We start from the raw sequence: 18,452 nt of genomic DNA on the forward strand, positions 1-18,452 counted from the left end.
TTACCTCCAACAGTGAAGCATAATGTACGAAAGATTGAGAAAATTCGTGTTAGAATTATTAATCTTACTTTTTCGGTCATATTTAATAAAATATATATATATATATATATATATATATATATATATATATATATATATATATATATATATATATATATATATATATATATATATATATATATATATATATATATATATATACACACATATATTTATAATATACACACACACTCATCCTAGCGCAGTAATTTATTGTGCAACCCATACCCATCCTGTTACCAATAGTTTGTGCAACCCATGCTCATCCTGTTACCTTTAGTTTATTGTGAAACCCATAGTTGACAGAACCATTATTATTATTCACTATGATGAAGTTGCACACTTAATGCCTGAATATATATTTTGCTTGTATGTACTCGATATTTTTGTTCACTACCTTTTGTTCAAAATGGACTCGGTAAGAGATGCCGCAGTTTCGCATGATTACTAAATTGTCCTGGTTTCTAGGAACTGTGAGCATGGGTCTGAGGAAAAACTGTCCTTACTCTGAATACCGCAACGTCTGTGCTTATATGAATATATGTCACATACACATATTTTATAGCACACATTTAATTTGTATCTAGTTCTTTATTGTTAACTTACATAATCAAAGAACCTTGCAACATCTACATTCGAGGAAGGATTCCAGAAGCAGTTAACAACTGCCATTTCTTGTTTCTGGAATTCTTCTTTATGCTGTAGGTAAAGTAGTTAATAGAACTACTGTCTCCTGCTCCTGGGGTTAGTGGTTCGAGACTACTTGTGCCCAGGGTGAATGTGGAGGTCAGTAGTTTGACCTTGGAGGTGGACCTCGATATACACCTAACGAATAGACATGCACAAGCTGCCTGTCCTCAGTGTATATTTTACACACACACACACACACACACACACACACACACACACACACACACACACACACACACACACACACACACACACACACACACACGTGAGTGTGTGATTATGCGAGACTGGCTAACATCAGAACAGCCTTCAGGAACCTGTGTAAGGAATCATTCAGAACCTTCTATACCACATATGTAAGACCAATCCTGGAGTATGTGGCCCCAGCATGGAGTCCGTACCTTGTCAAGCACAAGGCGAAGCTTGAAAAAGTTCAGAGATATGGCACTAGGCTAGTCCCAGAACTAAGAGGCATGAGCTACGGAGAAAGGCTGCGAGAAAAGCACCTCACGACACTAGAAGGCAGAAGAGTATGGGAGACATGATCACTACCTACAAAATTCTCAGAGGAATTGACAAGGTAGATAAAGATAAACTGTTTAACACGGGTGGTACGCAAACAAGGGGACACAGGTGGAAACTGAGTACCCAAATGAGCCAGAGGGACGTTAGAAAGAACTTTTTCAGTGTCAAAATAGTTAACAGATGTAATGCATTAGGCAGTAATGTGGTGGAAGCTGACTCCATACACAGTTTCAAATGTAGATATGATAGAGTCCAGTAGGCTCAGGAATCTGTACATCAGTTGATTGACAGTTGAGAGGCGGGACCAAAGAGCCAGAGCTCAACCCCCCAAGCACAATTAGGTGAGTACACACACACACACTCACTCTCTCCCTCTCATAAGGGAGGTGGTGGCCGAGTGGACTGCGCTCTAGACTCGTGGACCTAGGGAGTAAATGTTACTCCTACTGCTATGTAACAAGATTTTGTTGGTACATTTTCATGTAAATTCACAACTCTTCGCGCCGGAAACAAGTCATGAGAGAGCCACACAATAATTTTCGGATCTAACCTTCATTCTTTCTCAATGTGTTGTATACAATGAAATGATTATACATTGCTCTGTTGTGAACATTGTATACAGTACCTCAAGATATACATCCCACAACAGTTAACTAGCTCCCAGATACCTAATTAATTCCCTACGCTCTGTAAATGTTAATGTGATGTCACCGAGCAGTAAATAGGTACCTGGAAATTAAACAGTTGCTATGGGTTGCTTCCTGGTGTGTGTGTATTCACCTATTTGTACTCACCTATTTGTGCTTGCGGGGGATGAGCTTTGGCTCTTTGGTCCCGCCTCTCAACTGTCAATCAACTGGTGTACAGATTCCTGAGCCTACTGGGCTCTATCACATCTACGTTTAAAACTGTGTATGGAGTTAGCCTCCACCACATCACTGCCTAATGCATTCCATCCGTTAACTACTCTGACACTGAAAAAGTTGCTTTTAACGTCTCTGTGGCTCTTGTGGGTACTCAGTTTCCACCTGTGTCCCCTTGTTCGCGTCCCACCAGTGTTGAATAGTTTATCCTTGTTTACCCGGTCGATTGTTTGTGTGTGTGTGTGTGTGTGTGTGTGTGTGTGTGTGTGTGTGTGTGTGTGTGTGTGTGTGTGTGTGTGTGTGTGTGTGTGTGTGTGTGTGTGTGTGTGTGTGTGTGTTTGCGCGCGCGCGAGAGAGAGAGAAAAAAAATTAGTTAGTCAGTAATAGTTGATTGACAGTTGAGAGGCGGGCCGAATGAGCAGAGCTCAACCCGCGCCTGCACAACTAGGTGAATACTCTCTCACTCTCTCTCTCTGTCTCTCTCTGTCTCTCTGTCTGTCTCTCTCTCTCTGTCTCTCTCTCTCTCTCTCTCTCTCTCTCTCTCTCTCTCTCTCTCTCTCTCTCTCTCTCTCTCTCTCTCTCTCTCTCTCTCTCTCTCTCTCTCTCTCTCTCTCTCTCTCTCTCTCTCTCTCTCTCTCTCTCTCTTTCTCTCTCACCACTCACATATGTGTTGTATGTGGATGCTGAAGTTCAGTCTCTTGTCTATGTATAGGTCAAGGAACTTTCCATAATCATTATTGCTAATGTTAACATTGTGTATCTGAAGTTGAATTTGGTTTCAGGATTTACTTTCGAACAAAAATAGTAGTCGGTCTTTTTATGTTTAATGTGAGTTTGTTAGTTTACATCCATGAGTGGACTTTTTAAATCTATTATTTTCATTATTATATAGTGCGTTTGGGTTGGGGTCTGAATAGAGGAAGGTAGCATCGTCAGCACTTATGTTTACACTTATTGGAAGTATTTAAGTATCAACTAAAGTATCTTCACACTTGACTTAAACTTTAGTAGCTATTTTCTGGACCATTCCTCAAGTTTCGGAGGTCAACGAAGATGGAATTCACATGAAATGGCTTATGTTACCATCACTACTAATGTTGTGTTTTCTGTCTAGCTTCAGACACGGTCATGTTACAATTGTGTCTTAGAGAGTTGCGCGCAATTAAGCATGATAGAAATCACTTACAATTAATGCAGGATGGTAGAAAATCACTTACAATTAATGCATCAAGTTTGGAGACTTGAATTGAAATTGAAATTGAAATAAGTTTATTGAGGTAAAATACACACAAATGGATGAGGTAGCTCAAGCTATTCTCACCCCGTTCAGTACATCGTGTTAATACATACATAGACACACACACTTGTACACATTTTAGTGTAACAAGCAAGGCAAATAGTTCTGTCTGATGGGTAGAGGCAACTGCACTTGCAGCTGCACCCGTGTGGCGGTGTAGGAAACCATCAATGTATATGATTTGAGAGAGAGAGAATGATCTGTGGACAGAGCATCAATATGGCGTAAGGTATTGGGCTTTGCCTCAAGATGAAGTATAATAAAGAACCCGAATATCAGGAGAAAAAATTACATTAAAAACTGTCCACATGATACATATATATAATCACGTTTTAAACATTTTAATTGTATTATTTGCATATATATATATAATTAGGAAGTAATGTTTATCTGGGTAAGTTGTCAGCTTTTATGAACTAATAGCTAGTGCGGCTTGTATACTGGGTACATCCGGTCTCTTACCCTCGACTGCGGCGGTAACTTTATGGTCAGGAAGCCACAAATATTTACAGTTCTAGTTCAAGTATGTTTATTGAGACAAGAAAAAAATACATCTCAAAGGGATAGAGTAACTTAGGCTATTTCTACCCCCTCTACTTCAAGTCCCTCAAGGGGCGCACAAATTCAGTAAGTACAAATAGACAATTAACATTACAAGAATCCCATTTAACATTGCAGGTTAATATAGTAAGTACAGCATACAATTGTTACACTCTTGGGGCAAAATTTTTGTAGCTCCTAAGTATACTGTCTATCATACCCTTATCACACATACAAACAATTTGATGTGGTACATTACTTATTTCCTTATTTCTATAGTTATCAATAAGTTGACACTCTAATACATAATGTTCTAAGGTGTGGGCGTGCGGCATACTACATAATTGACAATCCTTATCTTTTTCACTGACATCAACTCCGTATTGCCAGATATATTTGTATCCTAATCTTAATCTCATGTAAATTGAATCCTTCCAAGTTGACTTTCCTTTATCATAGGTGAAGGACGAGTTTGTATTTATTACTGAATAATTCTTAAGTGTGTTACTACTATCCACTATTGCCATTCTTTTTATCATTTCTTCATCTTCATTTCCTCTTATTAATGTTATATATACATGTACACATAATCATACATACATGTACATATATATACATATGCGGTAAATCCAGAGAAATGAAATATGGAATTTTCCGCATACAAATGATTATTGTTTCATGATCGTCAATTGCATATATACATATACATACATATACATTCACATACATATTCAATCACCCACACAAATACACACATCAATAATCTTTGTATCACAAGTGATTCAACAAGAGGCTCACAAGTCACTATACTAGGCACTTTACATCTATGGTGAGTCGTCCAATTACTAGTCTTGCTCTACACCCACCCAACTGGGCGGCAGCTTTACAGTCATGTGCTCCACACCCACCCAACTGGGCGGCAGCTTAACAGTCATGTGCTCCACACCCACCCAACTGGGCGGCAGCTTAACAGTCATGTGCTCCACACCCATCCAACTGGGCGGCAGCTTAACAGTCATGTGCTCCACACCCATCCAACTGGGCGGCAGCTTAACAGTCATGTGCTCCACACCCACCCAACTGGGCGGCAGCTTTACAGTCATGTGCTCCACACCCACCCAACTGGGCGGCAGCTTAACAGTCATGTGCTCCACACCCACCCAACTGGGCGGCAGCTTTACAGTCATGTGGTCCACACCCACCCAACTGGGCGGCAGCTTAACAGTCATGTGCTCCAAACCCACCCAACTGGGCGGCAGCTTAACAGTCATGTGCTCCACACCCACCCAACTGGGCTGCAGCTTTACAGTCATGTGCCTCACACCCACCCAACTGGGCGGCAGCTTAACAGTCATGTGCTCCACACCCATCCAACTGGGCGGCAGCTTAACAGTCATGTGCTCCACACCCATCCAACTGGGCGGCAGCTTTACAGTCATGTGCTCCACACCCACCCAACTGGGCGGCAGCTTAACAGTCATGTGCTCCACACCCATCCAACTGGGCGGCAGCTTAACAGTCATGTGCTCCACACCCATCCAACTGGGCGGCAGCTTTACAGTCATGTGCTCCACACCCACCCAACTGGGCGGCAGCTTAACAGTCATGTGCTCCACACCCATCCAACTGGGCGGCAGCTTAACAGTCATGTGCTCCACACCCATCCAACTGGGCGGCAGCTTTACAGTCATGTGCTCCACACCCACCCAACTGGGCGGCAGCTTAACAGTCATGAGCTCCACACCCACCCAACTGGGCGGCAGCTTAACAGTCATGTGCTCCACACCCACCCAACTGGGCGGCAGCTTTACAGTCATGTGCTCCACACCCACCCAACTGGGCGGCAGCTTAACAGTCATGTGCTCCACACCCACCCAACTGGGCGGCAGCTTTACAGTCATGTGGTCCACACCCACCCAACTGGGCGGCAGCTTAACAGTCATGTGCTCCAAACCCACCCAACTGGGCGGCAGCTTAACAGTCATGTGCTCCACACCCACCCAACTGGGCGGCAGCTTTACAGTCATGTGCTCCACACCCACCCAACTGGGCGGCAGCTTAACAGTCATGTGCTCCACACCCACCCAACTGGGCGGTAGCTTAACAGTCATGTGCTCCACACCCACCCAACTGGGCGGCAGCTTAACAGTCATGTGCTCCACACCCACCCAACTGGGCGGCAGCTTTATAGTCATGTGCTCCACACCCACCCAACTGGGCGGCAGCTTAACAGTCATGTGCTCCACACCCACCCAACTGGGCGGCAGCTTAACAGTCATGTGCTCCACACCCACCCAACTGGGCGGTAGCTTAACAGTCATGTGCTCCACACCCACCCAACTGGGCGGCAGCTTAACAGTCATGTGCTCCACACCCACCCAACTGGGCGGCAGCTTTATAGTCATGTGCTCCACACCCACCCAACTGGGCGGCAGCTTAACAGTCATGTGCTCCACACCCACCCAACTGGGCGGCAGCTTAACAGTCATGTGCTCCACACCCACCCAACTGGGCGGCAGCTTTACAGTCATGTGCTCCACACCCACCCAACTGGGCGGCAGCTTAACAGTCATGTGCTCCACACCCACCCAACTGGGCGGTAGCTTAACAGTCATGTGCTCCACACCCACCCAACTGGGCGGCAGCTTAACAGTCATGTGCTCCACACCCACCCAACTGGGCGGCAGCTTTATAGTCATGTGCTCCACACCCACCCAACTGGGCGGCAGCTTAACAGTCATGTGCTCCACACCCACCCAACTGGGCGGCAGCTTAACAGTCATGTGCTCCACACCCACCCAACTAGGCGATAGCTTAACAGTCATGTGCTCCACACCCACCCAACTGGGCGGCAGCTTAACAGTCATGTGCTCCACACGCACCAAACTGGGCGGCAGCTTAACAGTCATGTGGTCCACACCCACCCAACTGGGCGACGGCTTTACAATCATTTGCATGAATTACTTACAGTAAGCAAATTTTAGATACTTCGCTAAGATTTCGGGCAGCACATCATTATAAATGAAGTACTTACACTTTTCTTGGACACCAATGAAGGTGTTATCTCTGAATTCCGCGATTTTTTTTAAATTCCAGTACTGTATATAATGACGCAAAGTATGCGAATAGTTCTGCAATAGTGATCCTATCCTGCGTCATAATTTACATACATATCTACTTCTGTTTTGTGTATTAAAATTACTACATTTTTATGTTAATTTATTTCTGTAAATGATGATGATGATAAATTTCAATAAATGTAAGTAAGAACATAAGAACGGAAACTGGTCGCGTAAATGGAAATGGTTGGGTACATTTCCTTTCACCTACCTAATGCGAATATTCATGTGTCCGGACACTGGCGATGGTGTGGTATTGCCTATTTATTTGACCATATCTTTGCTTTCATTTAAGATATGTTTTCCTTGAAATGTATTTACATTATCGTCTACATCTGTCTTTATTCTGAAATAAAAACCTTTGACGTTACTTTGCATATATGTACATTAATTATAAAATTGATTGGCTTGTGTGCAGGCCTTCACACTCCCTGAGCGAGCCATCAAGTAACTATAAAAAGGCATATATCTTCACTTTCACTTCAGTTATATTTATACCAAAGTATTAACATGCAGCTTATATGTCTCTCTGATGACATAAAAAACTTCGTTTTTTACAATATATAGATTCAATTAACATTGATTTTCAAAAGGTCATAGTTCCCATCGAAAGGGAGAGCGTCGGCCAAGAAGCCTTGTTTAAAATATGAATATTTTTCCTCTCTAATAAGGTATAATCTCTGTGATGCATTAACACAAACTATTTTATATCTGCCTTTCTGATAACATATATAAATATAATCTTTATTTGTGAATATTTGTTAATTAAGCAATATATCAGAGAGCGTGTAGGGTTCGGTGTTCTATGAACGAAAAGGACTGGAGTAGTTTAAATAGCGAACGCATACCAACGAATAACGCTAGTATCTATATAACAAATTTATTGTCATGTGGAATTGATTTAACTTCCAGACACTTTTTTTTAATAAATATTAAATATTTTGTGGCTGTTTATGAAAAATATTATTATAAATACACATTCTACTTGTTAATATTACCAATTAAATTTGCGACAATTTGAGCCATGAAATACGACGACTGGATCACTGTGTACAGGAGGCTGTTATGGCAGCAAACACTCTCCAGGGGACCATATATCTTGGATAAGTCGCTCCACACGATTGTCGCTTGGACCGTCGACTTCCTATGGCGTCACCTCTCGCATATTTACGTCTCATTTCGTTATGAAATTAGATTATTTCAGAGTAAAAATAGGTTTGATCATGTTCTACGTGTAGCACCAACATTATAGTAAGTAAATATACCATATTTCTTCATTACTTACGTAATGCTAGGACGATTTGGGTCGATTTGGGTAATTCTAAGGACCCCTAAGGGGGAGACAGCCGCGTTATTACTGTTGCTAGCTTGGCTGGTTGGGTTCATCCTGATAGGTGTGCTATCATTCTTTGCGGCCTTGCCGAGCTTAGAATTGTTTTGCATGGTAGCAGCAGAGATGTACGCAGCAGATGGGGTAGACTCGTTGATATGGCAGCAGCAAACGTCAGGTTAGCTTCCTCCAGGGAGCAACACTAATGAGGTCGAGATGAGCTAGTAGGTTAAGTTTTGTCGAATATTTCGGTCACATTTAGGTCACTGGGTACTTAGCTGCCTTCTGGGGTTGTTACATCATGTTAGGGATGTTGTGGGCTCAAGGAGCAGCTGATAAAGTTGGAGGGGCAGCAGGGTCGTCAGGAGCGGATGAGCGTTCGAGCGTATATCCTTACTGAACATAACTTACTAAAACATGGTTGAAAGAGGATACTACTCAACTCTTTAACATGCCTAACTACTCTGCAGTTCACAACTGTCGTCAAATTCAGAGAGGTGGTGGTACTGCTCTTTACTACCACCAAGAACTAACATGCTTAAAAGTAATTAGAACTAGAGACTGCTGTGGGGGAGTACATCTTTGCCAGCTTCAGAGTCAAGGGTGCCGAGTTTGTCCTGTCTGTGGGAGCAGTCTATAGAATTCCTAACACTGATGTGTCCGAATTCAACTCAAACCTTAGAAATCTAATACTCGATAACAGACTGAACAAAAACCATCTAATTATCGCAGGGGACTTTAATATTGACCTCTGCGAGCCTGAAAACCCTACTGCTGTTAGCTTCCTCAACTGTATGAATTCCTGCTTCCTCATACCCTTAATCACTAGACCTACTAGAATCACTGATAGTACTGCCACGATTCTAGATCACATCTGGACAAGCATAACCTCTCCGCTTACTTCAGGTATAATCACCGATAGCACTACAGACCATTACCCCACATTTCTCTTAACTAAGATTAGCAAACCACCTCTAGAGTCAAGGGAGTTAAGTTTTAGGCTGCACAATGAAACTGCTATAGACAATTTTATAACTGCTGCTGATAATGTCAACTGGGAGTCCGAGTTAGGTAATATAAGGGACATCAACCTAGCAGTGCAATCTTTTCTTCAAAAAACTCTTAGCCTTTATAACACCCACTGTCCTATGGTTTCAAAACAAGTCACAACCAAAAGGCTTAACAATCCCTGGCTTACAAAGGGAATACTTAAATCCATTAATAAAAAACATGACCATGAGAAGAAGTATAGGTAAGGAATTGTCTCCAAAGAATTCTCAAAGAATCACTCGTTATTGCTATTTAAGATAATTAGACGAGCCAAAACTAAATACTACGAAGATAAATTTACCCAAATAAAGAGCAACATTAAAAAAACTTGGAGCACAATTTCACAAACATTGGGATGAAAGAAGATTTTCAATAACAAACCAACACTCCTGTCCAATAACGATGGTCAGCTTTCAGCCTCTGATTCTGCTATTGAGTTCAATAGGTTCTTCTCTTCCATTGGGTCATCCCTGGCAAATGACATTCCATCTTCCAGTACTGATGTTAAGGACTATCTTACAGGTAACTATCCACAGTCTTTGTACCTGAAGCCTACTAATTCCACTGACGTCAATGAGATAATCCTTTCCCTTAAAACCAAGTCTAGTGCCCTTGAGGAGATACCAACTTTAATTTACAAAAAAGCTTTCAGACCTTAGCCCCTGCTATTGCATTGTTCTTCAACAAGTCACTTGAACTCCAAACCTTTCCAGATATTCTAAAAAAAACGAGAGTAACCCCTGTCCACAAATGTGGTGATCTCACAGATGTTAACAAGTACAGACCTATATCAATCCTGCCTAACCTGTCAAAAATTTTTGAAAAACTAATCTACAGGCAGCTTTACTCTTATCTAGCCAAACACAATATACTTAGCACTTGCCAACATGGCTTCAGACCCAAAAAAAGCACTAAGGATGCACTTAGTATCCTTATCCTGCCCGAAACGCTGCGCATGCTAGTGGCTTTACAAGACTGTAATTACCATATTTGTATCCTCACATTCCTTATGTACATTCTTGTATATGCATAAATAAATAAATAAATAAATAAATAAATAAATATTATACATATATAAAATGCTGAACTGTAATGCCAATCCTGACCTCAAAAGCTTCATTGAAGGTTGTAACAGAACCCATGAGCACCACACCAGAAATAAATACAGTTTTGATATTCCAAGAGTACGACTTAATCAAACTAGAAATACTCTACAAATCAAGGGATCCAGAATGTGGAATGACCTTCCCAACCATGTTAAAGCCTGTACCTCTCTCAACCAGTTTAAGATAAAAACGAAGCACTACCTAATAAATTCCCTGTAACCTACCTTACCCCTCTATTGTCAACCCATGTTTGTTTGTTTTTTAAACAACACTGTTTGTCGACCTAATTGTATTTGTGCTGCTTTTTCAGCCATGTTCCCCCCTTTTTTATCTCTATTTTTATATGTTCTCAACACATTTTATTCTTTATACTCAATTAGTATTAAGCTTTAGTCATTAATGTTTTTCCTGCCCGAAACGCTGTGCGTAATAGTGGCTTTAGGCATTGTATGTACTAGCTCTATCTATAAATCTATCAATCTTTGTAAAATCTCTTGTATGTATGTACCTTACCTAAATAAACATTTATTTATTTATTTAGTAGTATGATTAAATTGATTCATGCAGCTCTTGATAAAAATGAGTTCCCTGTTGGGTTATTTGTGGACCTGCGTCAGGCTTTTGACACTCAACCACCAAAACCTTCTTCTTAAATTACATCATTATGGAGTCAGAGGACACTCCCTGCAATACTTCAAATCTTACCTTACTGACAGGCTCCAGTATGTTTCTGTGAATAATTCAATTTCTCCCACCCTACCCATCAACATTGGTGTTCCTCAGGGCAGCATATTTGGCCCTCTCCTCTTTCTCATCTACTTTAATGACCTTCCTAATGCCTCCCAACACCTCACACCAATTCTATTTGCTGACGACACAACCTTCATATACTCCAGTCCTGACCCCCTTGCTCTAAATTCCACAGTAAATCGTGAGTAAATAAAGTCCATCTTTGGCTAACTGCCAACAAACTCACCCTTAACATTGACAAAACTTTCTATATTCTGTTTGGCAATAAATCCTCTAATCAAATAAATCTCAAAATAAACAATAGCCAAATTTGTAACAAATTAGATGGCAAATTCCTTGGCGTTTTCATTGATCACAAGCTGAATTTCCAAGGACACATTCTAAATATATCAAAAATACTTTAAAAAACTGGTTGCATTCTTTCTATGATCAGATATTATGTACCCCACCATGCCCTGGTGACTCTCTATTACTCCCTCATCTATCCATATCTCAACTATGGTATTTGTGCTTGGGGTTCTACTACCCAAAATCATTTACGTCCTCTAATTACTCAACACAAAGCTGCTATTAGGACAATATCCAACTCTGGCCCCAGACATCACTCGGTAGCCTTACTCAAATCTCTGAATATGTTAGATATTAAGTCACTGCACATTCTCTCATGTGTATTATACATATATAAAACGCTGAACTGTAATGCCAATCCTGACCTCAAAAGCTTCATTGAATGTTGTAACAGAACCCATGAGCACCACACCAGAAATAAATACAGTTTTGATATTCCAAGAGTACGACTTAATCGAACTAGAAATGCTCTACAAATCAAGGGACCCAGAATGTGGAATGACCTTCCCAACCATATTAAAGACTGTACCTCTCTCAACCAGTTTAAGATAAAAACGAACTACTAACTAATAAATTCCCTGTAACCTACCTTACCCCTCTATTGTCAAACCATGTCTGTTATTTTTTTTTTAATCAACACTGTTTGTCGACCTTTTGTATTTGTGCTGCTTTTTCAGCCATGTACCCCCCCTTTTTTTATCTTTATTTTTATTTGTTCTCAACACATTTTATTCTTTATACTCAATTAGTATTAAGCTTTAGTCATTTAAGTTTTTCATGCCCGAAACGCTTTGCGTAATAGTGGCTTTAGGCATTGTATGTACTATAGCCCTATCTATAAATCCAACATTCTTTGTAAAATCTCTTGTATGTATGTACCTTACCTAAATAAAAAAAAAATTATGTAATAATGGTAGACATAAGACTGTTCAATTACTCCGTGATACTGGAGCTTCACAGTCTCATATTGCCCAGAACGTACTTGCTGATGTTGACACCCGAGATCTTGGTGAAGTTGTGCTTCTCCAAGGTATTGCAGGTAGTGTGAAACCGGTGTTTTTAATGCAAATTAACCTTGATTCTAATTATACTTCAGGATGGTGTAATGTTGGTGTAAGTAAACAACTGCCCATTCCTGGGGTAGACATTATTCTAGGTAATGATTTTGGCAACCGAAAGGTTGCAGGGCCCAAGTGTCCCATAATGTTAACTAATCCCTATAAAGTATTAGCTCAACCAGAAGCAGATGATGATATTATTTACACTGCTTGTGTTGTAACTAGATCAATGGGAAAAACAGGTGAGAGTAATCCTGTCTTCACTGAGGTTGCTGTTCCCAAGACCAGGACCCCTTCAGTAAAGGAGTGGGAGGTGGATCTTGAGGATTCCTTTATGACTCGACTGGATGACGAGAGTGAGGCAGTAGTAGAAGCCCCGCCGAACCTAAATCACAAGGAAAGTGAAGATGAGGAGGCTGAACTATCTGTGCCTTGCCCGCTTGTCTCCAGTGAACCAGTTGTCGAGAGTGAGGCCGAAGTAGCTATGACTCCATTTTATTCTGATCAATCAGGAAAAGATATCAAGTTACTAGGTTCTTACCCGCTTGCTGCTGAGTCTGAGTCATTGCCCTTAAGTGTTGTACAGACTACTGATCCTAGTTTAATTAAGTGTATTTCTGAGGCACCTGATAATATTATGCTTTGGAAGAAGGGACGGGTTTCTTCTTCAAGGATCGACTTCTGATGAGAAGGTGGAGACCCAAGGGAACTCCCTCTTCAGATGATCGTGAGACCAGAACCCAACTCGTTGTCCCCAATGTTTATCGTAGGCAGGTTCTGCAGGCTGCACATGATGACCCCATGGGAGGTCACCAAGGTATCACAAATATATACCATAAGATATGCAAATATTTTTTCTGGCCCAAGTTAAAGAAAGATGTAGTCAGATATTGTCATAACTGTGTACCCTGTCAAATTGTTGACAAACCAAACCAATCTGTGCCTAGAGCACCCTTGCCACCTATTGTAGTTCCTGATGAACCATTTACTCATGTTGTAATTGATTGTGTAGGTCCTTTACCTAAGACTAAGTCGGGTAACATGTTTTTGTTCACTCTCATGTGTATGAGAAGAAAGCGAAGCCTTCTTACCTACCGGGAAGGAGAGGAGCCAGGTTTCCGCTTCTGACTCAAAGAGACAGGTTTCCCAGCAGCAATGTACTGGGCAACAGACTCCAACATCTCGAAAGGAGAAGAAGAGCGCAAACGAGCAACATGACCACCAGGAGAGCGATGGACATCGGCCCGCACAGTCAGGTGGCGTGGTGAGCCAAGAGACGGAGGAGAATGATGGGAAGGAAGACCAGAGAAGAGGAGAAAGAACACACGGAAGACATGACAAACTGGGTAGAAAGAAGGGATACCCTAGACAGAGAACCAGAAGTGGGGGGGGGGACCCTCTGGGACAGAACGGAGGGAAACAGGGGAGGTGGTGGTGGGTGTGTCCGGGTCTAAGGCTTGGAAACGGTTGTGAGACTGAGTAAGGTGGGAAGGACGAGGAGAGGAGGAGCGCACCACGCAAGCACAGGATACGCCAGCGAAAGAGGGGAGACAATGAACTTAGCACTGAACCTCAGGAAAAGACAAATGGTCCCGGTGCTTCAAGTTGAGGACAGCCGCCTCAAGTTTGTAACGTATACACGTGCGGGAAAAGGTAGGGTTGGCCTCACCGAAATTGAGGCAGCGGACCTAGGGAGAAGTGCACTCCAGCTTAGAGTGACCCTGGCCTCCACACATGGGACAGAGAGAGACAGGACTAGAGCATTTGAGGGCACCATGCCCAAACGTCCAGCACTTATTGTAGAGCCGAGGAGATGGAATATACTCCTGAACGGAGCATCTGGCACCAGCAAGAATGACAGAGGGCGGAAGGGTCCTACCATCAAAGTTAATCTTCACAACCCGAAGAGGCAGAAGGCGATAACCATGAGGGGGATGAGTAAACATATCCACCTGGAGGACAGAATGACCCTGGGCCTTGAGGATGCCCTTGATATCCTCGTGGTCTTTTCAGTCTTTTAGATTCCTAACACCAGTCGCAACATGGTGTGGGAGAACAGTGCCAACACTGGCATTTGCCCGAGCGTTCTTTGAGACCTGAACAGGGGTCTCGCCAAGGCAGGATAAGGCGGCCAAGCGGGTGGCTGCATCCTGAGGAGCAGCAACGACACGGGTACCAAGATGGGTGGGGTTGAAGATAACTGAGGCATCTACGGAATCTACATGATGCCTATGAAGGGAAAAATTGTCAGGAGTTGAATGTAAAGGATGGAGGTCAAAGTACTTAGTCCATGTAGCAGGACCAAACAAAGCATGGTACGAATTAGTATGGGAAGGGAGCATACGAGAGTAGTCGTGGCGGAGATGGCGATGAGAACCTTTAGAGAAAGATGGGTCAAAAGGCGCAGTAGTCACAATAAGATGGAGCAATGCAAGGGGACAAAGCGGTCACCACAGCAGGCTTGGGGCTCGTCCCAACCACAGAGGAAGGAGGGGAGCAGGAAGGAAGAGTCCAGTCTGGGCCTAAATCGGGCCCTGTAGCGGGGGCTACAGATCCTGGTCTTCCAGGACGGTCCGACTCAGGAGCCTGGTCACCCACCCCATGAGCCTGGGTAAGAGAAGTCGTGTCGTCATCCATGCAGCAAACAATATCAAAAGTTTGGGACCTGGAACCAAGAGATACCACCTACCAGGGCAGTCAGGGAGACTGAGCGCGGGCCAGTGCAGGAAGCGTGCGTTGACCCCAGCGGTGCTCCCCCTTTTCAACAGGAGAGTCCTACTACATCGTCCATTCTCCCACACTGGTGCTAAGACCCCATTCCCCCTATCGCCCCAGCCTGGACACCCAACCATCCACTCAGGGCGGCCCCTCACAGGCGACTCCTCCAGCGGGTGGTCCGATGGCTCACAAGGCTCCTAGGTGGTGCCCTTCAGCACGTCCACCACCCAAAAAGGGGCAGGAGAGGGGGCAAAGGCAACCTACACCGGTCACAGGGAGGTGTACGTGAGCCCCTCACCACGGCAAGGAGGCACCACGGAGGGGTTAAAAGGGGCAATACCAGTCGTCTTACACTCCAGAAATTATGAAACTTGACAGCAATAATAACTTTTTAAACTCAAATATACTTTTATTGTTTATTATCAAGACAAGTTGAGGTACACAACTGTTATCAATCAAACCTTTATCTGTATACAAATCATGGAATACATTCTTAAGGAAAAGAACATCACTTGTGATACAGAAATCACAATATCATGATACATTTAATGAACAAATCCACAAAGGCCGTAATGAAGGTTCGAACTTGTGACCGGGCTAAGATGCATGCTAAGGTCCGATTAAGGCGTTTCCGGGATCATCCAGCACATAAATCAGTACAGCCACGATGGGTCGTACCGCTGCGGCCAGAACACTTCGCCGCCACACCCACACAAGCAACGCCATATTCAAGTGGTGTTCCTGCCAAAGAGAAAAAAAAAGATTCTCTATAATATTCTCTCTACTCCGAGTAAATACCTAACCTGTCCTCCGATAAAAAGCATCACTTTTTGCTCATATGCATCACACAAGGCCAAAAAATTTACGAGAAAATGAAAGCAATTCAAGAAAGTGATGTACTGTCCCATTTTCTGTTTTGGAGCCGCTGGTAGGGTAGGAGAGACTACTTTAAATTGACCGTTTTCTTGACATTGTGAAACCTTTGGAGGATGGCCTGAAACACCGTCCATCCCATGAAACCGGGTAATGATGATCACTGTTATTTATTACCCAAGGCAAACTTACATTACTGTATAGTGTGCCCAAAGCATGAGCTTTGGGCACGTGTGTTACAAACCAAAATTCCTCGCCCGAGCACGAACCGTGAAGTCCACGCCATCTGTGAGTTCGCTCTCGAAAATCCCTCAACATAGACAATGCCATCTAGTGATGACGAGAGATGCCGGCAATAAGTGCTGGATGCCTGTTCTTCTCGGCTCGTGACGTAGCCACTGCTGACCTCTAGTGAGGTGGCACTTAGACAGTGAACGCCATCTATGGAGCAAATAGGTGGACGTTTGTATCTAAGCTAGTAGGTGATGTTTCCTAGTGATCCCATGCAGTGTCCTCAGTACTGATGACGTGTCTGCTTTCAGAGTCAACGTAGGACGGCTGTGAGGTACGTTGAATCTGTCTACCCAAGGCAGCCAAGGTCTCTTCACCAGTCTGCTTTGTAGAAGCTGTGAGCCACCCCCGGACGAACTCTGCTGTGTGTGTGATAGCCTGCCTGAGGAGTGGCAGTGACGGGATTCGCCGTCTCCGGAGCTGGCTGGTGGAAGAGACCACCCACTGCGGTGCCGACCGAGGAGAGTGACCAGCGAGTCACACGAGGCTCCTGCCTAGGGCTCACAACCTTAGTATTAGTCGTGGAGTGGCCTAACAGCGAGGCTGACTAGTACCTGCCACCTACAGGCTGGACTGTGGTTGTAGGCCATCACGACGAGGCACCCAGTGGGATTGTAATTTGGCTGGAATGTGGCCAGGGTAGATTCATCGTGGGTTCTGGGCTATGGAAGAGAAAACCAGGAAAGGCTACCCAGAGTGAGCATCGCCAAGTATCCAGTGTCTTTAGAGGAAGACGAAGATGTAAATACTGTGTAGTAATAATTCCCTTTTGTGACTTTAATTTACATTTGGTGGTGGGAAAGGAATATATATAATTAAGTATACTTGTGTATTTAATGTACCTCCCCCGTTGATTTTACTTGCATTATGGAGCTCACCCCTTGAAAGCCTCTACTAACTTGGGGCCGGATACCCAAAAAACTTGTACCATCAGAAAAGAACCCGGTTGCGTCCCAATAGGGCCGTAAAAACGTGCTCTTAACAAATGAATCAAATTACATCCAAAAAATCTATTTGGTCTCAAGTCTAACACACAATTATGTAAATGAACGCCACAACTCACCTGCTTGTACCATGTAAGGTGGACAACAACAACAGTTATGGTAAATAAACACTCATCTTGACAATGTCCAAAATGAGCTCATATTCTAGTGTAAAAGTCAAATGAGAAGTAAAGTGTACCTCTAGCACACCCTAACAAACTGTTTTTAATTAAAAATAATTTAAAACACAACAAAACTTTTGGCTACACTGACACCACAACCGTTACTCACCAGACTAAACAGACACATTACAATCTCAGATTCTACACACTCACACCGTAAGCTCATTGAAGTGCAAACTAACATTAATAACAGTAGTTAGTCCAACAGAACCAACAAGCTAGAAGGCTTATTCACTCAATTCAATTTCAACAAAAAGAGGATTGACTGGGAAGAAATAAATATAGACCTTGGAAACATTCATTGGGAAACCATCTTAAGCGACAAAACTCTCACACAGGGAATAGCTCCACTGACAGCTGAAACCTACTAGATCTGCATAGAGCACAGGCCTGTGAGGAGGGTCAGAAAGAGGATAAGTCTAGAAAGAGAACACGCAGATGACTGTACAGAAGGAAAGAATCACAGAAATTGCTTAAACAGACACAACTGTCTTTAAAAAGGAAAATAAATCTAAACAGAGAGATCGAAGAAATAATTCTATAAATAGAGCAGACGTTGAAGTGATCATATTAGTGAGGGGAACAGATAACAGACTGAACAAAAACCATCTAATTATCAGAGGGGACTTTAATATTGATCTCTGCGAGCCTGAGGACCATCCTGCTGCTAGTTTCCTCAACTGTATGAAT

Source organism: Procambarus clarkii, chromosome 15 (genome assembly GCF_040958095.1).
Source record: "Procambarus clarkii isolate CNS0578487 chromosome 15, FALCON_Pclarkii_2.0, whole genome shotgun sequence".
NCBI lineage: Eukaryota > Metazoa > Arthropoda > Malacostraca > Decapoda > Cambaridae > Procambarus > Procambarus clarkii.